This window comes from Hyperolius riggenbachi, chromosome 7, assembly GCF_040937935.1.
Source record: "Hyperolius riggenbachi isolate aHypRig1 chromosome 7, aHypRig1.pri, whole genome shotgun sequence".
NCBI classification, from domain to species: Eukaryota; Metazoa; Chordata; class Amphibia; order Anura; family Hyperoliidae; genus Hyperolius; species Hyperolius riggenbachi.
The window spans coordinates 133,881,932-133,904,713 of record NC_090652.1 but is presented as its reverse complement, the minus strand read 5'-3'; the positions used below and the strand labels follow the sequence as shown (position 1 = coordinate 133,904,713).

At 45.6% G+C, this 22,782-nt stretch overlaps 1 protein-coding gene across 1 annotated transcript in view; it reads left to right on the top strand.

Moving 5' to 3' along the window:
* The first annotated feature begins 477 nt into the window (after positions 1–477).
* Positions 478–22,782, top strand: part of CARHSP1 (calcium regulated heat stable protein 1) — a 65,872-nt gene continuing 43,567 nt past the window's right edge. Inside the window, exon 1 of the mRNA XM_068244655.1 lies at positions 478–766. The gene's annotated coding sequence lies outside the window, so the exon portion shown is untranslated. The remainder of the gene's footprint in view (positions 767–22,782) is intronic.

Below are 22,782 nucleotides of genomic sequence, written 5' to 3'. Positions count from 1 at the left end.
TTACTGCTACATGGGGCAGATAGGAGCCCCAGGTAAGTGGTGGTTTTTATCAACAGAACCAACCCCCCACACAACCCCTTTAAAGGTAAGGAAAAAGTCAATTTTAAACTCAACATTAGAATAAAGATAATATACGTGTCACAGAAGTCCTTGACATATGTGCCATTGCTTCTGAAGCAGCGTCCTTGAAAATTACTTTCAAATCCAGCCAAGTAAGTTTTATGTCAGTGCTTTACCATACCGTGATAAATTGATATTTACATTTATGCGTGAGGCTGACTTAGCCACCTCATTAGTCACTTTCAAGCCTCTTATGTCTCTGTAATATATTTGCGTTCAGTAGGTGTGTACTCAGCTGGCTGAGATGTATGCTAGTGATGCTGGGATACAGCAGCCATGCAGGGAGGAGGGGAGCGCACAGACGGTCACTGGCCGGGGGAGGGCCTGGCACGGTGAATTAGGAGGTGGCGGAGCTGATGTCACAGGGGGAGGAGGAAAGGGAAAGCCCGGAGGGACAGTTTTCCCCCTAGTAGTAGAATAATAGATGATCAGTGTGTGTGAACGTGATGTGCATCCGCTGAGTTCTGGAAACCTTCTATCTGCAGTTGAAAGTCAGCCAATAATCTGAAGCCGCTGCGCAATATTCAGCGAGGATTGCGGTGGATCTCTCTCTACCGACTCTGAGTAAAGTTCATCCGAGAGAGGAGGAGAAGCAGGAAGAGCATTCCCTCGTAGCTCAGCTTTCTGAGTCTTTCTGGCCTTTTAGGTAAGTGATATTCAAGTTGAAAACAGTTGTAGAGGATGCTTGATGCTTTCTGTGGATTGTGCATACTTTTGTGATGGTTTGATGTCTGCATCCCTGCAATTCAGTACACACAATGCAGATTCTCGTCCGATTGCTGGGAATTGTCTGATTATTTCTAACATCTGCTCCTGATTGATAACGGGATAGATATTTGCAAAGTTATAGGTAAATCGATTGGGAGCAGTTTGGACATGCACAATCGATCAGGGTTGAGGAGTCGGAGTAAAGGTGGCCACTAATGATACAATCTTTTTCATCCAATTTTACTAAATCTATAGGGGCCCATACACCTAACTATTTTCCCGCCGATATACAGCAGATTCGATCACTATGATCGAATCTGCTGTGAAATTGTTGCGCAAACGCTGACAGAACGATGGATTTCTGGCCGAAATCAATCGTTCCCGTCGATCCGTCCGTGCAGAAGATTTTGGTCGATCGCCATCGGGTCGGGAGTGCGTCGATAGCGGCGTTCGAATGCCCGACCGACGCTAGCGGCAACATAAGGTAACTGCCCAAATTATCCATTCAATACACTCAGTTTACCTTTATACAACTTAAGGTAGCCATACACTGGTCGATTTGCCATCAGATTCGACCAACAGATAGATCCCTCTCTGATCGACTCTGATCAGAGAGAGATCATATGGCTGCCGGCACGAGTCCCCCTCTGTCCCCGCGGCTTCTTCTCCGTGCCGGGTTCCGGACCGGCTGCAGCTTCATTGAACTTCCTGTCCCAGCAGGAAGTTTAACCACTTGATGACCCAGCCTTTACCCCCCCCCCCCCCCCCCCCCCCCTTAAGGACCAGCGCTATTTTTTTGTGATCTGTGCTGGGTGGGCTCTGCAGCCCCCAGCACAGATCAGCTGGCACGCAGAGCGATCAGATTGCCCCCCTTTTTTCCCCTCTATGGGGATGATGTGCAGGGGGGGTCTGATCGCTCCTCCTGGCTGGCGTGGGGGGGGCACCTCAAAGCCCCCCACCGCGGCAAAATTCCCCCCTTCCCTCTCCTCCCTCTCACCCCTGGTGATCCGGGCTGCACAGGACGCTATCCATCCTGTGCAGCCAGTGACAGGCTGTCCCCTGTCACATGGCGGCGATCCCCGGCCGCTGATTGGCCGAGGATCGTCGATCTGCCTTACGGCGCTGCTGCGCAGCAGCGCCGTACAATGTAAACAAAGGAGACAAATGTCTCCTACATTTACATTTAGTCTGCGAGCCGCAATCAGCGGCTCGCAGGCTATTCATGAAGAACCCGCTCCGTGATCTAACAGGAAACGGCCGCTCGCGCAAGCGGCCTTTCCTGATTAATCAGGGAGGCACCTGGCGACGCAGATCTGTGTCGCTGGTCCTCCAGCTACCACTTTGCTGCCGCACGGTATGAGCGTGCGGTCGGCAAGTGGTTAAACAGTAGAGCGCCCTCTACTGTTTAAGCTTCCCCAGGCAGGCAGTTCAATGAAGCTGCAGCCGGACCCGGAGACCAGCGCGGAAAAGAAGACAGCAAAGACCGGGGGTCTCGCGCCGGCTGGAGCAGGTAATGTATGCGGGGGAGGGGCAGCGGCGGCAGCTTCACAGATTGTGATCGGTTTCGCCTTTACTGCAATCGATTCACAATCTGTTTGCAGTAAAGGCAGCCATACGATCCCTCTCTGATCAGATTCGATCAGAGAGGGATCTATCTGTTGGTCGAATCTGATGGCAAATCGACCAGTGTATGGCTACCTTAAGTAGTATAAAGGTAAACTGAGTGTATTGAATGGATAATTTAGTCAGTTACCTTATATTACATAGAAGTGGTAAGATTGGATGAAAAACATTGTATAGTTAGTGGGCAGTTTAAGAGCAATTTTTGGAGACCTGGAGTCGGCGGTTTCATAAACTGAGGAGTTGGATGATTTTTGTAGCCGCTTCATAGCCTTGCAGGAGTTTGAGCAATTTTGGGTGCCTGGAGTTGGAGTCGGTGGTTTCATAAACAGGAGTCGGATGATTTTTGTACCGACTTCACAGCTCTGCGGCAGAATACAACTTCCTGTCAGATTACACGTCGTTTAGACAGGAAATTAAATTGTGATTTAATTTATAGCACTTTTGGAGTGATGATTTGTAGGAAGCGATTTCCGTGCGATTGCTTTTGCTTTCCTGTACCATTGCTTTCCTGACTATTTACAGAATTGCAATCACTTCAGAAATGGAACATGCAGCAGTGCACTTTTTTTATTTTTTTATTTTTTTACAAATTATTTCAGTGTCACCTTTTTATCCAAGAGTTTTTCAAAACAAGTGATTGCAAAATTGCTTAGCCAATTAATAAGGAATGATTTGCAAGTATTGTCTTCATGTATGTATTTCTTTGTGTGGGGGAAGAGAAAAGTTCCAAAGTATGTGACAATGGCAATGTTTGCATTTTAGTAGCTTAAAAATGATGGTGATTTTTTTTTCCGGGGGTGGGGGGGACACTTACTTTTATCAGAGACTTGCAGAATACCCCGATAGCTCATGGTGGCCCAGAACCGCTCACCGATTTGCTGCATGAAGTTCTAAGGGCTGCTTCACACTTGAGTGCTTTTCAGCGTTTTGCTGATCGCTAGTGATCAGCAAAGCACTGCAGCTAATGTATCCCTATGGGATCATTATCACTGTAGCATTTGTAATTTTGTATAAATAGCAAACGTGCTGCATGCAGTGCTTTGGGGGCAATTTTGTTGTGATTTTTCTTCTGTTGAACGGGAATCAAAACAAAAATCGTGGCAAAATTGTAATGTGTGTTCGGTAATTGTGATTGTGTGAACCGGCCCTTAGAACTTATTTCCGCTGGGAGCCATGGCCATTTCCGATTTGGCTGCGGCTAGCCATGCCATGTAGCCATTTCCAATTTGGCTGTTCTAGCCATGCCATGTGGCCATTTCCGATTTGGCTGTTCTAGCCATGCCATGTGGCCATTTCCAATTTGGCTGCGGCTAGCCATGCCATGTGGCCATTTCCAATTTGGCTGTCCTAGCCATGCCATGTGGCCATTTCCGATTTGGCTGCGGCTAGCCATGCCATGTGGCCATTTCCAATTTGGCTGCGGCTAGCCATGCCATGTGGCAATTTCCGATTTGGCTGCGGCTAGCCATGCCATGTGGCAATTTCCGATTTGGCTGTCCTAGCCATGCCATGTGGCCATTTCCGATTTGGCTGCGGCTAGCCATGCCATGTGGCCATTTCCAATTTGGCTGCGGCTAGCCATGCCATGTGGCAATTTCCGATTTGGCTGCGGCTAGCCATGCCATGTGGCAATTTCCGATTTGGCTGCGGCTAGCCATGCCATGTGGCCATTTCCGATTTGGCTGACCTAGCCATGCCATGTGGCCATTTCCAATTTGGCTGCGGCTAGCCATGCCATGTGGCAATTTCCGATTTGGCTGCGGCTAGCCATGCCATGTGGCAATTTCCGATTTGGCTGCGGCTAGCCATGCCATGTGGCCATTTCCGATTTGGCTGTCCTAGCCATGCCATGTGGCCATTTCCAATTTGGCTGACCTAGCCATGCCATGTGGCCATTTCCAATTTGGCTGTCCTAGCCATGCCATGTGGCCATTTCCGATTTGGCTGTGGCTAGCCATGCCATGTGGCCATTTCCGATTTGGCTGTGGCTAGCCATGCCATGTGGCCATTTCCGATTTGGCTGTGGCTAGCCATGCCATGTGGCCATTTCCGATTTGGCTGTTCTAGCCATGCCATGTGGCCATTCCCGATTTGGCTGTGCTAGCCATGCCATGTGGCCATTCCCGATTTGGCTGCGGTTAGCCATGCCATGTGGCCATTCCCGATTTGGCTGTGCTAGCCATGCCATGTGGCCATTTCCGATTTGGCTGCGGCTAGCCATGCCATGTGGCCATTCCCGATTTGGCTGTTCTAGCCATGCCATGTGGCCATTCCCGATTTGGCTGTGCGAGCCATGCCATGTGGCCATTCCCGATTTGGCTGCGGTTAGCCATGCCATGTGGCCATTGCCGATTTGGCTGCGGTTAGCCATGCCATGTGGCCATTTCCAATTTGGCTGTGCTAGCCATGCCATGCACATGAATATGGCTGCGTGTTGCATAACTCTGCAGCATGCCGCCCAGATTTGCACTGAAGTGTGATCTGGATGGCGAGCCATGTTGCAGATTTGGCAGCATTTCCCTGTGCAGCTCACATGCAGGGAAATGCTGCAAATCTGTATAGAGTAGAAACAGGCCCTAAGATGTGACCAGACCATGCGGTGAATCATCAGCATTGCGTTCCAGACAAGCCTTGTAGCTGTTGATCAGTTGTGTAGATTGCTTATCTGATGGAAGTGAAACACCTATTGGCTGGCAGAACTTGTGAATTCAGTGCTGAACATTTTATTTGTCATCTTGCTGCATACTGGAATATCTAACTGCATGCTAAACAAACAGCGATATCCTCTACAGCTGTACACTGTTTCTAGTTGATCAAACCTCCAGTAGCAATTTTTGCTTACTGCACAAGCGCAGAGTGCTTCTGGCCTCGGGAGGGCACGGGGCCCACACATCCAGCATTGGAGGGGACACCAGAGGAATGGCGGAGTGTGGGATGGTGGCGAGGACCAGAAGGACTTCAGGGGGCTGGAAGAAGCCCCAGGTAAATAAATAATCATTTTTTTTTTCTTTAAAGAGAACCTGAGGTGGGGTTCTGACAATGCTATCCGCATAGAGAGGCTGGGTCTGCCTATACTACCCAGCCTCTGTTGCTATCCAGATCCCCCCTAAGCCCCACCTGCGCTCTGCTATCCCCCATAAATCATGGCTGTGCTGTCGACACGCAGTGTGTCGCAGCTGGCTGGGTTTACCTCTGTACTGTCAGTCTGCTGCCCCCGCCTCCTGCATAGCTCCGTTCCCCGCCCGCGTCCCTACCCTTCCCGCTGATTGGAGATAAGGGATGCGGGCGGGGACTGGAGCTATGCAGGAGGCGAGGGAGCAGCCGACAGTGCATTGATAAACACAGCCCGCACAGCGCGGCTGTGATTTATGGGGCATAGCAGAGCGCAGGGGGAACTTATGGTGGCCATACATGGTACAATAAAAACGTTCGATTATCCCGTTTTTTTCGATCTAAATGATCGAATCGAATGAAAGTTAAAAAAAAAAATCGATCAAGAAATTCGAACGATTATCCCGTTTTTTTTTCGAGAAAAATCAGATCGGACATGCTGGAAAAATCTTTATATTCGATCTAACGGAATAATCGAATTAAATTATCTAATCGATAAATTATACTTAGCATGGCGAATAGATATACCTGAATTGACTCTAGATACCTGGAAGAGTATCTTAGGATACTTTATAACAGCTAATGTAGCAGCACGCGACCGACTGATAGCCCTGAAATTCCTACATAGAAGCTATCTCTCACCTGATAGATTACGCAAAATCGATCCGGCAGCAACAGGTAGATGTGACAGATGTCAACAACCAGGGGTTGGTTTTTTCCATACAGTATGGCTCTGCCCACATATTTTACCATATTGGTCCCAGGTAAGCCTGGAGTTACAAAAAGTGTTTGGGATAGCATTAGAGTTAAAGCCAGAGCAATTGCTGTTGGGACTCTTAGCAGATGACACCCTTTCTATTCACAAAATGCAGGCATATAGATCACTCACAGCATATGCTCGGAAAATTATAATTTTGCAGTGGAAGCAGCCTCTAAGTCCAACAAAAAAAGATTGGACCTCATATGTACATAAAGAACTGGTTTATATCAGACAAGTCTACCTGAAAAGGAAATGTCCCAAAAAATTCAGAAAAACATGGTCAAAGTGGATTGCTTACTATAAGCTAGAGTTTGAAGATTAATAGCTACACCTATGCTCACCTCCTTGGGATCTTGCGAGGAGCCTCACCCATTCCAGGACTAATATAAGTACCTTAGCTTGAATTTTACCTATGGAAATAATCCTGACTGTCATTTTAGATATCTGGAAGTGATGCATTCAATGATGAAAAATTGTGAACCATGTTGATGTAACGAAATGTTTGTTTTGTTCTGTTACAGTGCCAATGAGGTTTTCATTTGGCACTGCTGTTGTTTTCTATGATTAAAAACTAATAAAAATTATACTTTTAAAAAAAAATTATCTAATCGAAAAAAAAACCATGTATGGCCACCATTAGGGGGATCTGGATAGCAACAGAGGCTGGGCTGTATAGGCAGACCCAGCCTCTGTATGCGGATAGCATTGTCAGAACCCCACCTCGGGTTCTCTTAAGGGCTCGTTTCCACTATCGCGAATCTGCATGCGTCCAACGCATGCAGATTCGCACATGTAATGCAAGTGGATGGGCCTGTTTCCACTGTAGCGTTGTTGAGGTGCGTTTTTTTCAGCGGTAAAAAAACGCACAAAAGAGCCAACGAATTCGCCTGCGAGTGGAATGCATGCGAATCGCCGCTAATGTATTTAATAGGAAATTCGCATGCGGCTATGGTATGCGAATTTTCATGCGAATTCGCATGCGAATTCGCATGCGAATTCGCATGCGAATTCGCATAGGTACCAATGTATTTCAAACAGGCAGTGACATGGTTAATTTCGCATATACCCTCACCTATGCGAATTCGCATGCGAATTCGCGGCAAAAAACGCGCAAAAATTCGCATCCGCATGCTAATTCATGGAATTTCAACAGCGGTGGAATCCAGGCGATTCTGCACCGCAATAGTGGAAACGAGCCCTTAAACTTTAGGTTTAAGTTGCAGGGTTGGGAAGCGCTGCTCTAGGTTGTGGAGGATTACTAATGCTGGGAATACACAATGACATTTTTCAGTCGATTTACTGTCCGACCGATTTTCCTATCGTTTTTTCTTATTCCTATTCACCACTATGAGAAATTGATCAGAAAAATGATTGAAAATAAGATCAGACCTGTCGGAAATTATCTATTGAACCATCTCTCTGCCAAAGTATCTCATGGTGTATTCCCAGCATCTCGTGGTGTATTCCCAGTCGTCCTCAGACATAGCCATGCTTCCAGAACGCTGACAAAATGGAGAATGACCCGCTCAGATTTATGATTGTCCTTTTGTTGAGAATAGACTTCCGGTCAGAAGAATTCCAGCCAGAAGTACGACTCCACACTAGTTTGCTTCCTTCTCCATAACCGCCCTTTTCACGATCGCAAATAGAATCGTGTGCTTTTTCTAAACACTCGATTATGCTTCCGATCAAGAAGCCATTGGGTACAAACAAGAAAACGCGTCCGAGGGTACTGAAAATCGCTTTCAGATTACTAAAATTACGATTTTAAAATGAGATCTTTTTTTCAGATCAGACTTTAAATCGTTTTACAAAAACTCATGGTGTATACCCAGCATCAGGGGTGTTCCTAGGATCCTAAGAGATCGGGGGCACTTTTAGGCTCTCCAGCTGGAAGATGGGTGTGGCCACACACCAGGGTGTGGTCATGGGTGGAGCCCAATTTACATGAACTTAACAGCGGTCTAAGTAGGCCTGCCCAGTAAAATGTTGGATGAACACCTTCTCTCCAGTGATACAAACAAAACAAAAAAAATTTAAATATAGCATATCACATAAATAGGCAGTGTCACATAGACATAACTAGGCAAAGTGACCTGGCTTCTGTGCTGCCTGATCTGGCTTTCTGCGGGGCGGGCTGGCTTTTCTGCCAGGTTTTCTGACCGTTCCCTCATAGCATTCCCTGGCCTTCTAGTGGACCCACTCCCATGCTCCCATGGGCCTCTCATTGAGGCTCAACAACTCCTAGCATGCCCACATAGAAGAACCACAGCTCCCTGCATGCCCCCATAAAGGCATCACCGTGCCCAGCATGGCACCACAGGACCTAGTATGCCCACATAGAAGCACCACAGCACCCAGCATACTCCACATTGTTGTGTGCTGTGGTGCCATGCTGGGTGCTATGGTGCCTCTTTGGGGCATGCTGGATGTTGTAATGCCATGCTGGGTGCTGTGATGCCTCTATGCTGGGCATTGTGTGGTGCGTACGAGAGATATCGGCGCGGGAGACTTGGGCGCAGGATACAGCCGGTAAATACTATTCCCCCTCCAGGCCGCCATGGATGGCGGGGATTGAAATAATTGTGTTTTAAAAGTAAATTCAGCTCCGTCTTCTGACAGCACTGAAGTTACTCCCTGTGCGCTGTTATAGCTGTAATTCCTATTACGGAATATGGTGGCGCTGGCTGCGCCCAAATCTCCAGCGCTGGAATCACCGTGTTCGTTGTGTGGTGCCCTGCTGAGCGCTGTGGTGGCTCTACTCTGCCTGGGGGACGTCCGGGGCACCCCAGAATAGATCCGGGGCACATGCCACTTGTATTTGGGGCTAGCAACGACCTGCCCAGCATTACTGTACAAATCATTTGACCAGAAAAACCTGATATCACTAATTAACCCCTCTCTGAGATTAGGCCAGAGCTGTCTCTATTATTAGGGTCAGTTCACAGTGCTCATTTGTGTTGCAGAGTAATTGACGTGTCGCTTCACTGTCGACACAATTCTCTGGGTCTGTTCACAGTACTGCGTTGTAACTGATCATGTTATTCTAACTCGCTGCATGCGGGCTTTGTATTAGTCTCCATTGCGGTTCACACTAATTATATGCCGCGGACCACTGTGAACATAGCCTCACCCAATCTGTTAAATAAAGTAGTCTAAGGTCACACAGGTGGTGGAACAAATGCTGATCTACTAGCCATGGTGCTTCCCCTGCGGCTGATAGGCGTCCCACTCCCAGCAAGGAGACTGCAAGGAATGCTGCAAGTCTAGCTCAGCTTTAGAAAGAGACACACTAAATATTCACTTTAGATTTGTTGTATTCTTGTATCACAGGAAGGGGAATTATTGTGTCTTCATTTATGTACCACTCAGAGATTTGCAGCATGAATTTCTAAGGGCTTCGGAGTCACGGCCATTTCCGATTTGGCTGCGGCTCCTGCCGGTATCAAACAGTCCGAATTTTAATAAGTCTTCTGCAAAAGTTCTGCTAGGCCCAGGTGAGTTTCTGCTCAGTGTAGGGAAGGAGGAACTGCCTTGTCAAATTTCCCATTGCTTTTGTAGCGGCCACGGACTGGCCACCACCAGATGTTGCAATTTGAGTTAAGGGCTCTTTCACACTAGGAGCTGTTCTGTCCGTTTTGACGGAGCACACCTAGGATGGGGTAAGCAAGTCTATTGACTTTCATGTTACCGTTCACATTAGACAGTGTTATGTTGTAACGCATCTGGGGGGGGGGGGCGCTTGGTGAAGATCAGGAATCTCAGGAGACCAAATATTAAAGTGGACCTGAACTCTTGCACAGGACACAGGAAAACAGAGAAATGCACCCTGTATGTATTTAGAGAGTTTAGCCTGTTTAATTTCCCCTCATTTGTAAGTAATCACAAGTTTAGCGTATATTCCGGCGTGTAAGACGACCCCAAACTCTTCCAGTTAAAATATACATTTTGGGATATACTTGCTCTATAAGACTACCCCTCTTGACTGTTGGAAGCTTGTATACTGTACTGTATGTACTGGTGCTATCCTGTATAAACAGGTACAGATACTGGTGCTGTACAGTATGTGGTACCCAGTATACAACAACCAGCGCGGGTAACTCGGGGATCCGGCGATTGCCAGACCCCAAATTACTTATCCCTCTGAGTTGCGACGACTCTGAGGGGGAATAGTATTTAACACCCCTGAATATGTGTGGCAGCAGATCTGTTCCATGGATCAGTTTTTACATGGATCAGTTTTCCATACGTGCCAGTGTGGCCTGGGCCTAAAGCAGCCCATACACTCAGCCGATTTTCTGGCCGACCGATCGATCCCGATCGATCAATCGATTGCAAATCGGTTGGCCAATTGACCGATCGACGGCCGATTTCGATCGATTTTGATGGATTTCCATTGAACTTGCAGGGTGGAAAATTTAGGTCGATCTGATGAGATTGCTTATCAGTTTGCATTGGCCTTAATGGAAATCTGATGGCAAAAAAATGCCATCAGATCGAATTTCAATAGATTTCAAACTGAAATCTATTGGAATTCTATCCTGGTAAAAAATGTTCTAAAAACGCATCAGATAGATCATCAGATGCATTTCTTATCTATCTGCTGCCAATCTGACGAGTGTATGGGCACCTTTATACTATACAAGGACATCAGAGAATGCATAGACAGCCATTTCTGCTGGCCCCACTTGCTGTGCACTAATGTGTTTTTGAGAATGCACTCCTGCACTGTGCTCTGAAATTGCACTTTTGCTATAAGCAGGGATGGTCAGTGAGACGCAAATAAATTTGAGGTGGTGCACGTTGTGTGCTAACTTGTAAACGGAAATGTATGCAGCTTGAAAATGGACCAATCAAATTCTGCAGTGTGGTTTCCATTTTGTCAGGCTGCATAAGTTAGCATAAAAATTGCATCAGCATGGAATTATTTGCGTCTCATTGACTCCTCCCTCCTCCACCCCCCAAAGATGTGTATATCTTAAGATGAAGCATTTAGACACATTTAAAGGTTTTTACGTTGATTTCTGAACAGTAGTAGTAAAAAGCGGTGAGTATAGTACTGTTGCAATGCTTTTTCCTCTGTGCAGCTTATTACTCACATGGGAATTGCATCGATTTTGTTCAGCAGGAAGCACTTTAGAAAGCGAAAAAAAAAATGTACAGATTAGAAAAAACTGATTGCGCTTGCAGGTCGTTTAAGGCCACATCCCCACTATATACGCCAGGGCAGTTTCTAGGCTAAGTTGCACCCAGGCCGAGGATGTATAAATTGCGCCCAGTATAGGTAGACAGGTATGGGTTCCCCCAGTATAGGTTACCCAGGCATAAGTGTCACTAGTATAGGAAGCCAGCTATAGGTGCCCCGAGTATAGGTAGCTAGCTATAGGTGCCCCCAGTATAGGATAGCGAAGTATCCTTGCCCCCCATATAGGTGATGGAGGGGGGAGCCGCGGCCACACTGGGACTCAGTCGTGGGGAGGGGGGCCCGACTTCTCCCTCCCTATCCCCAGGGCCCCCCTCAGTGCTCCTCCCCCCCCCCCCCCTCCACGGCAGAGTAAGTGCAGAGAAGGCCTTGTAGGAACAGCTCACCTCCCTCCCCATGCGCTGATTCCTTGCCGCTAGTCTCCTCTGTCTGCATAGCCGCTTACTCTCTATACTACCTGATTATCAGGAAGTAGTGAGATTATAAGCGGCAGTGCAGACAGAGGAGACCTGTGGCAATTGATCAGCGCTTGGAGAGAGGTGGGAGGTGAGCTGTTCCTACAAGGCCTCCTCTGCTCTTACACTGCCGTGGAGCAATGAGGGGCGTACCGGGGAGAGGAAGGGAGAAGTCGGGCGCCCCCTCCCCATATCTGAGTCCAGTGTGGCCACGGCTCCTCCCTCCCTCACAGCGCCCCGGGTAAACACCCATCTGGCCCGCCCCTAGAAATGGGGCTGATATACGTCACTGACCCTTTTGCATCAATGCATATAGTGTGCAATAGGGATAGTCAGTGAGAGGCAAATAATTCACTATGCACTATTGCATGCATTGTTGTTTACAATGTAGTGCTTTCCTATTCAGTGTCATTCATGTATGTATATGTATGTATGTATGTATGTATGTAGATAGATAGATAGATAGATAGATAGATAGATAGATAGATAGATAGATAGATAGATAGATAGATAGATAGATAGATAGATAATCTCTCGGCTGTGTCCGCTCAAAAATTCATCTGTCATCAGACACCGCTAGTATGTAAGCACAGGATGTCACCCCTTTGTCTGCTTCCATGAAAGCAGGAAGTAAACACACTGCAGATTTATTGCAAGAGTTCTGTAAACTGTAACTAACAAATGTTTATTTTAAAGGTTATTATGCTGTTGCTTACCTTTTTAGATCAGAGAGGAAGTTCTGAGTTCTGGTCCACTTTAAAAATACAACACAAATTGCTAGTAACTGCATTCAGCAGAAAACGTCCCTGCACTTTGGCTTACATGTAATCTTGTGGCATTGTATGCACTGTAAAATGTCTGTGTGCATTTCCTGCATTGCCTGGAGACAGAACTGGCCCTTTCCATTGATAGGCTTTGCTACAAGTGACCTTCAGTACACTGGCTTTATAGATGACCTTTATACAGTGCAGCCTGTTATCACTGACTTGCTAATGAGGTAGAATTACTCCCTCTTTGATGTGTTTAGTTAGCTTTGCCAAAGTTGTAATCTGTCAACAGCTGTTATATTAATAATAATATTGTGGAATGAAAAAAGGGAACATAATCCACCCGTTCTTGTAATTGTAAAGTACCTGAATTCATTCACAATCGTATATTTATATCTCTGTCACACTGCCACACTTCAAAATGGCATTACTACCATAAATAAATACACTTTTACATGAAGCCAGACACATATGGAGGCTGCCATGTTTATTTCCTTTCAAGCAATACCAGCTGCCTGGCATCCTGCAGATCATTCTGTGCAATTTTGCAGTGTCTGAATCGCAACACCTGAAACCAGCGTGTGGCTAATTCAGTCAGATTTTTGGCAGAAACATCTGGCCTGCATGCTTGTTCAGGGTCTATGAATATAAGTATTAGGGTGGCCACTAATGATCCAATCTTTTTCATCCAATTTTACCAAATCTACAGTATGTATAAGGGTACATTGGGTGAATATATTGACTGGATTATTTAGGCAGTTCCCTTCTATTACATGGAAATGGTAAGATTGGCTCATTAGTGGCCACCATAAGAGGCAGAGGTTCAGCAGGAGAGTCAGGCAACGGGTATTGTTTTATATTTTGGCATATAAGACGCTCGGGACTATAAGACGCACCTAGGTTTAGAGGGCAAAAACCAGGTGAAAAAAATATACTAAATCTGGAGCGTCCATCGTCCAGGAGCGTCTTGTAGATGTTCTCCCCCAATTATTGTGTCCCCTTGTACCTCATGTGTTTCCATGTGTCCCTTTCTATCCCCATGTTTCCTCCTTTGCTCTTTGTGTGTCCCCATATGTCCTCCTTTGTTCCCTCACGTGTCCCTTTCTATCCCCATGTTTCCTCCTTTGCTCTGTGTGTCCCCTTCTGTCCCTGTATGTCCTCCTTTGTTCCTCACGTTTCCCTTTCTATCCCCACGTTTCCTTCTTTGCTCTTTGTGCGTTCCCGTATGTCCTCATTTGCTCCCTCATGTTTCCCCTTCTGTCACCCTTTGTCCTTCTCCGATTTCCCCCCCCCCCCCCCCCCTCCATTTCTCCTTCGTTACCTGAGCAAAAATGTAAGTAGTGGCAGCACGGCTCGCCTAATCGGAGCCTTCTGCGATCAGAGACCTCTCCTTCATGGCTCCCCTAGTGCCGACTTCTGCTGATTGCATTATCAGCAGAAGCTGGCCTTAGGGGAACAATGAAGGAGAGGTCTCTGATCGCCGCTACATACGTGTATGCACAGGGTGCAGAGGAGATGGGGCGGGGGGCAGGGAGGGGAGAACACAGGGACAATAAGGGGAGTCCCCGACATCGCGGCGGGCCATCGGTTCGTATTGGCAGGTGTCCGTAAGTCGGGGACTCCCTGTATTCAGCATATAAGACACAATGACTTTTTCTCCCCATTTTTAAGGGAGAAAAAGTGCGTCTTATATGCTGAAAAATACGGTAAATAAATATATCCGCCTCCATAGCCCTCTCATTCCAGGGTCACGTTAACAAAATTGTGCTGCAACCTTTTTAACTGTTGCTGGATAACTGCACATTACCATCAACTTGAATGTATTGGCAAACAAAACTGATGCTTTATAAATAAAGTATAGTGTAATTTTGCAACGTGCAGAAGTCTGTGTCAAAGGAGGTAAAGCGATAACCCCCTGAGACTGGCAATCAAGCTTTGCATGTCGGACACCTGGCTTTGAAACCATGTGTACAACTTGTATAAAGGTCATTCCATATGACTATGTTAACCAAATGAGCGATGTCCGCTGTTTTTCTTTAAAATGTTACTACAGCTGGCTTAATATTTGACTATAGATGTTTAAGTGCCGTACCTGCCTAACTGGTGAATAGCGGGACCAGTGCCACAGCTACAGAGCTATGAGCCTTGGTATAAATTTTACGTAGCGGCCCCCACAGACTTGTACAGAGGCAGTCGCATGATGCAGAGGCCCCAAGAAACAATTGCCAATTGCAGCTGAAGTATGAGAACGGTTTAAGCAAGGGGAGGGGAACAGTTTGTTAATGTTAACCTTAAGATAAAACACATATAGAAGTAATCATTAACATTATGGCAACAATGAAGGCCTAGTGTATCAGCTGAAGGAGTGCCCCAAGTGGGACCCTTTGGTCTAGGGGCCCCTGATATGGTTGAAACCTCCTATCACCTATTGCGATGCCACTGAGCAGCAGTGACAGCTCCAAATCTTTGGGGAAGGCACAAAGGGGGCCCAATTGCTGGCTGGCAGGGCCCAATTGAGTGATCAAAATTGATATTTTGTATGGCAAGCTTTAGATTTTTTTTCGCCTAACTCAGGTGATAAAATTAAGGCTTACTAGTTCAGCAATAATGGGAACCAAATGTCAACATCACAAACAGAACTCAGAGGCTTTTAAGCAGAGCAGATTGTCCAAATGATGGTGCTATTATTGAAGAAAAGTTACCTACAGATGTACTTGGCTAGTTTGCTGGCATGCTTTAATCCTTTCTTGCTAGAAAGCTGCTCCTGTGTGAACAAATCACAGACATCATTCCAGTCCCCAGCCAGTATCTGACGACTCTACAAGCAAGTGGAGGGGGAAGAGGAAGGAAGGGGTGAAACACTACATGTGTAATTCCTTATCTTAGTAGCTAAGCATTGCTGCAGATTAGAGCTTGTATTTTACAGACAGGAAGTTTTGAATCCGGATTATTTTCCTGATTCACAACTCCCTGTCTGTAAAATACAAATTCTAGTTTATTGGCTAATTTAAAAGATAAACAGTAAGCTTTCAGCTAGTAAGCCTTCTTCAGACTCTATTCCTGTTGATTGACAATCAGGAGGTAGAGAGAGTTTCTTAATTTTTTTGCGAGGATTATGAGGTATTTATGGCAAATAGATAAGATCCTTGATTTACTTAATTGGCTCAGTTGCGTCAGTCCGGGTCTACTGTTTATGCGCAGAAGACCCAGACTGATCCCGACTGAGCCTATTATTGGTGCTGATCGCGGCTGAAGGGTAGACCGCGGGAGGACAGTGAGGGACTCGCACGTGTTTATGCTGCAGGAGGAAGCAGCGGGTAAGTATCGGTTTGTCTTATAGCTTGAGCTCTGGTACATAATGCCTACATAGACTCAGGTTGACATGAAGAATTTAGAAGACCCTATCCTATTCAGTGTATACTGCTGCAGCCTGGGAACAGTTAACTGTATGTTACTTAGGGGGGGGGGCACAGTGATTCCCGGGGGGAGGGGGTGCAGTGTAGCACATGCTCTTAAGCCCCATCTACACGATACAATTTTTTGTGCTGTTCGATCAGATCGAATTCGATTGATCGATTAAATCCGGCATGTCCAATCGGGATTTGATTGGTAGTGTGGTCGATTTGCCACTGTTTTGCAATGACATTCGACCACACAATCGAATCCTGATAGGACATGTCTGATTTAATCATCTGATCTAATAGCACAAAACATTGTATCGTGTAGATGGGGTTTTACAGGCTCATGACTTCTTCACCTTCCTTTTTTACATGAAGAGCAGCTGTTCACTTGTATATACAGCCTCAATGGGTAGAACCCCTCCTCGATGTAATTGTGCCCATTTGAAGACCACTTTCTATGGCCCATTCCATCACTTTGTTGGCCCTTTCCCAAATGCCACCCCACCCCATGTTCAGACTTTTATGTATTCTGCAGCCTGTCCTTTGTAGAAATCAAGCCCTGCTGTTGAGGTCTGATTTTTGAAAAATGACAGTTGAAAAATGGCAGTTAAAATGACAGTGGGAAAAATGGCAGTTGGGCTATGGCAGTTGGAAAACTGCAGTTAAAATTTGACAGTTGTAAAATGGCAGTTAAAAAACCGTTTGAAATTTGACAGTTTGAAATTTGACAGTTTGAAATTTGACAGTTTGAAATTTGACAGTTTGAAATTTGACAGTTTGAAATTTGACAGTTTGAAATTTGACAGTTGGAAATTTGACAGTTTGAAATTTGACAGTTGGAAATTTGACAGTTTGAAATTTGACAGTTGGAAATTTGACAGTTGGAAATTTGACAGTTGGAAATTTGAAAATTTGACAGTTGGAAATTTGACAGTTGGAAATTTGACAGTTAAAAAACAGTTGGAAAATGGCAGTTGAAAGTTGAAAACAGCAGTTAAAAAACTGGAAATTTGACAGTTGGAAATTTGGCAGTTGGAAAATGGCAGTTAAAAAACAGTGAAAATTTGACAGTTGGAAATTTGACAGTTAAAAAAACAGTGGAAATTTGGCAGTTGAAAATTTGCCATTTGGAAAATGGCAGTTAAAATTTGGAAAATGGCAGTTCAACTGTCATTTTTCAGCAGCCACATTTCAACTGCCATTTTCTAACTGTCAAATTTCAACTACTTAATCATGAGAGTATATAATCTTTTCACTAACTATCCCTCAGAGGGGCTCACATTCTAATCCCTACCATAGTCTTCTGTCTATATATGTATCATGTTGTGTATGTGTATGTGTGTATGTATGTATGTATGTATATATGTATGTGTATGTATGTATATATGTATGTGTGTGTATATTATATTATATTTTTTAATTTATTATGTATGTGTATTTGATCTCTCTGGCATCAGACACCGCTAGTATGTAAACACAGGATGTCACCCCTTTGTCTGCTTCCATGAAAGCAGGAAGTAAACACACTGCAGATTTATTGCAAGAGTTCTGTAAACTGTAACTAAGAAATGTTTATTTTAAAGGTTATTATGCTGTTGCTTACCTTTTTAGATCAGAGAGAAAGTTCTGAGTTCTGGTCCACTTTAAAAATACAACACATTGCTAGTAACTGCATTCAGCAGAAAACGTCCCTGCACTTTGGCTTACATGTAATCTTGTTACATTGGCTATCATTCATAAAGCATTTCCGCATGCGGAAATGCTTAAAACAGCTGACTTTACCGAACACTTAGCAAGTTCGGCATTCATAAAGTCTCTTTCCGCATGAATAGCCGACACTACCGAGCAGAGCGATAAATCACCGCCTTGTGCGGTGATTATTGTAAAAAATGTAGCAAAATGTTAATTCATAACGATCACCGCAAGCGGTGTGAGGTCGGGAAGTACATGTGGCGATAACAATGTAAGTGAATGGAGACACAGACCTCCCAGACAGCTGCAGTAGATCGGAACTCGGAGAAATGTATCAACTCGGCAGCTTCCGTGGCTCCGCAAGCCTACCGCCAGCCTAGTTCGGGGGATCTCCGCACTGCTACCTCACCTGAATACTTTTTTATGAATCAGCAGCCAGATTCAGTGCCCGCACTGAGTCTCCATACCGACAGCACTTTCATGAATGATAGCCAATGTATGCACTGTAAAATGTTGGTGTGTGCATTTCCTGCATTGCCTGGAGACAGAACTGGCCCTTTCCATTGATAGGCTTTGCTACAAGTGACCTTCAGTACACTGGCTTTATAGATGACCTTTATACAGTGCAGCCTGTTATCACTGACTTGCTAATGAGGTAGAATTAAGGTAGCCATACACTGGTCGATTTGCCATCAGATTCGACCAACAGACAGATCCCTATCTGATCAAATCTGATCAGAGAGGGATCGTATGGCTACCTTTACTGCAAACAGATTGTGAACCGATTTCAGCCTGAAACCGTTCACAATCTGTGGTGGTGGTGCTGCCGCCGCTTCCCCCCCCATTTTGCATACATTACCTGCTCCACCGGCGCGACTCCCGGGTCTCCGCTCTTCTTCTCCGCTCTGGTCTGGTCTGGTCTCCGGCATGCTTCCCTTCTTCCTGTCTGGGGGAAGTTTAAACAGTAGAGCGCCCTCTACTGTTTAAACTTCCTGCCGGGACAGGAAGAAGGAAAGCATGCCGGAGACCAGACCAAACCAGAGCGGAGAAGAAGAGCGGAGACCCGGGAGTCGCGCCGGCGGAGCAGGTAATGTATTGCAGCTCTATTGCGTCGGTCGTCGGGCAATCGAACGCCATTAGCGATGCGCTCTTTACCCGCGGGCGACCGACGGTTATTTTCCGCACGGCGCGATCGACGGGATCGGACGGAATGGATCGAAATTCGGCGTGTAGCGTGAACGATTGGCAGCAGATTCGATCCCAGTGATCGAATCTGCTGTCGAAACGGCGGCAAATCGGGCCAGTGTATGGCCAGCTTTACTCCCTCTTTGATGTGTTTAGTTTGCTTTGCCCAAGTTGTAATCTGTCAACAGCTGTTATATTAATAATAATATTGTGGAATGAAAAAAGGGAACATAATCCACCCGTTCTTTTAATTGTAAAGTACCTGAATTCATTCACAATCATATATTTATATCTCTGTCACACTGCCACACTTCAAAATGGCATTACTACCATAAATAAATACATTTTTACATGAAGCCAGACACACATGGTGGCTGCCATATTTATTTCCTTTCAAGCAATGCCAGCTGCCTGGCATCCTGCAGATCATTCTGACACCAGCAGTGTCTGAATCACACACCTGAAACCAGCGTGTGGCTAATCGTCAGATTTTTGGCAGAAACCTCTGGCCTGCATGCTTGTTCAGGGTCTTTGAATATAAGTATTAGGGTGGCCACTAATGATCCAATCTTGTGTGTGTGCAATTTAGGGGGAAACCATTGAACTTATGGGAGGCTATATAACTCAATAATAATAATAATAATAATAATAATCATCCCTACTCACTACGTCAGCGAGTATTAGGATGATAGACCAGGAGCTTACACTCATATAGCAAAATTGGTAAATTTTCTGTTGACCAGCAGTAATTTTAGCATTCTGTGTAAGTGGCAGCAAACTGGGAAATTCTGTGTATATTTGAAAGGGTTAAGTCTTGTGAGTCACAATGCAGAAAGAATATGGATTCAGCACATTGTATTTTGCCGTGCTCAGCCTCTGTGAAAACGCACCTGCCATGTTTGTGGTTTATCTGTGCTAGCTGCTGTGACTCGCTGAAGACAGCTGTTTACAAGAGACTTGATGACATCCCGGCATTGGCTGCAAAGTTGTGTGGAAGAGAGCAGGTCCTTGGAATGACGTGCCATCAATTGGTGACGCAAGTCTTGTCATTGTTGCTATTCACAGATGATGGTTTTCTCTTGACATCTTCAATAGACCAGTTGGCATATACATGATCATTCATGTGTAACTGTATACTTCAAGCAGTCACAGGAAGAGTTGCAGATGCATGCGATTCAGAGTCTGCTAAGCACTTCTGGGGAGAGGAAATGATTCTGTGAAATGCCTGACCTTGCATGTTTACTGTTAGGCATCACATTTACCTCAGAGGTATTGGCAGTGACTTCTGAGAGAGAGTGCACGAACTAGCATATCTGCACAGCCTGTCACTCCTGGCAAATAGTTCAGCTTGTCTGCGGGGCTTTCACTCCTGGCAAGTGGTTCAGCTTGTCTGCTCTGCCTGTCACTCTTGGCAAATAGTTCAACTTGTCTGCGCTGCACGTCACTCTTGGCAAATAGTTCAGCTTGTCTGTGCTGCCTGTCACTCCTGGCAAATGGTTCAGCTTATTTGCACTGCCTGTCACTCTTGGCAAATGGTTCAGCAAATAAGCTGCCTGTCACCCTTGGCAAATAGTTCAGCTTTTCTGCGCTGCCCGTCACTCCTGGCACGTGGTTCAGCTTGTCTGCTCTGCCTGTCACTCCTTGCATACAGTTCAGCTTGTCTGCACTGTCTGTTACTCCTGGCAAATAGTTCAGCTTGTCTGCACTGCCTGTCATTCCTGGCAAATAGTTCAGCTTGTCTCCGCTGCATGTCACTCCTGGCAAATGGTTCAGCTTATTTCCACTGCCTGTCACTCCTGGCAAATAATTCAGCTTATTTCCACTGCCTGTCACTCTTGGCAAATGGTTCAGCTTGTCTGCGCTGCCTGTCACTCCTGGCAAATGGTTCAGCTTGTCTGCGCTGCCTGTCACTCCTGGCAAGTGGTTCAGCTCTGTACTTATTAAAATATGGCCATTTAATGTAAACCTGGAATTAGTTTAAAATCGTAACCTGCCTTCCCCAGTCACCCACCATTGCATAGATTGCCATAATGCTGCTCACTGATAACTCCGTCCTAGTGGTTATTCTGGGCGTTTTCCGCAGGCCTCAAGTGTGATCCTAGCCTTAGGGATTTTACTTGCCTCCCAATTCCACACCTCTTTCCCCAGACTTGGTGAATCGCCCCAGTGTGTATGGCTGAGAAGCCACTGACCTATTCTTTCACATGTAATGTTTACGCCTCTGTTTTACCTTCTTAAATCAGTTCTCATAGCCCCACTGGCCTTTGTATCTTGGCAGCTGTGCTGTATTTTTGTCTCTGTCTGATGTAATATTATGCTAACTGATAGTAGAACAGCCCAGGGGATGCAGGTTTACTTGTGGATACATCCCTAGGGTTACTTAATGTTCCAGACTAAACAGATGTAAATCTTCCAACAGGCGTGAGTTCATCATCACCTGATCTAGCAGGGCTGTGCCAGTGACATATAAGTCTACCTTCAGTCCAGCACAATACCTGTAAACAAGCATGAGGAGATTGTACAGTAGAGTGATTTTAAAGTGAACCTCCAACATTTTTATATGTACACTGAAAATCATTAGACACTGGTTTCATTATACCTTGACCTTTCTCTCTTAACTGCTTTCTGCATAACTGGACCATGTGTCTGACTTCTCACCAATTTCTCTCTCGTCCTTTTTATACCTTGTGTCAATAGAACATCACCACTGAGTGTTTTTATGCATTGTGCTGTGACCACACACATGAGATTTTGTGGAAGTAAAATGTCAGACGTCTCAAACGATTTAGTTTATACAGCACCAGATGATTTGCAAGGCAACTTGGGCAGATGCCTAGGGAGGGACTGTTGGCATCCAGGCCCATGGTCACCCATCTCCTCTGATGCACCTTGCCTTTTCTACCCTTGCCAAAAACGTCAAGGCTGTGGAGTCAGTACAAAAATCTTCGGTCTCCCACTCCTCAGTTTATGAAACCATCGATTCCGACTCCAGATACCCAAAATGACTCAGACTCCTTAGTCTAATACTTACCAGATCTGTGGATTTGGTACAAAAATCATCCGACTTTTCAGTTTATAAAACCACCAACTTACATTACGACTCCAGGTACCCAAAATTTCTCTGAATCCAACTCTGACTACACAGCTTTGGTCAGCTGTATGCAGAAGAAGCCTATGAAGGCACCATGCCTAGGGCCCCAGTAGCCAGCAGTGGAGGAAAGGAGAGGTGACACTGTCCAAACACTTTAACAGGCACAGACAAGGCCTGACTTGCCAAAGAATTTCTAGCAATACACTAGAATGCCTAGAGGGGATATCATGTCTGAGGCGATGAAGAGATAACAACCAGAGGAGATAAGAAAATTGCAAAATGTAATCACACGGCAAACTCTGATTTGTGTTTGTTTTTTTAGCATGCAATATTTTTTTTTTCCTTGTGATTTTTATTTTAACCACAAATTGGAAGCGCTGTACAGTTTATTAAACAGCTCTTCCAAATGCCAACGAATCTTACTGCAAATCGCCCCAGGCATCGCGAGGCAACGCACTTGCGGAATTGCAAACCACAGCGGTGATCCCCAGTAGGTCGCTACCCACTGCAAGATTGAATCGCTGGAAACTGCAGATGAAGAAAGTTTCCATGATCTTTACATTAAAGATTTTTACCGATGGGTTGTGGACAACAGCAATAGACTGCAAGAAGATTACCAACGAGGAGGATGCAGGGGCTTGTTCCATAGACTTTAGCAGAAAGCTT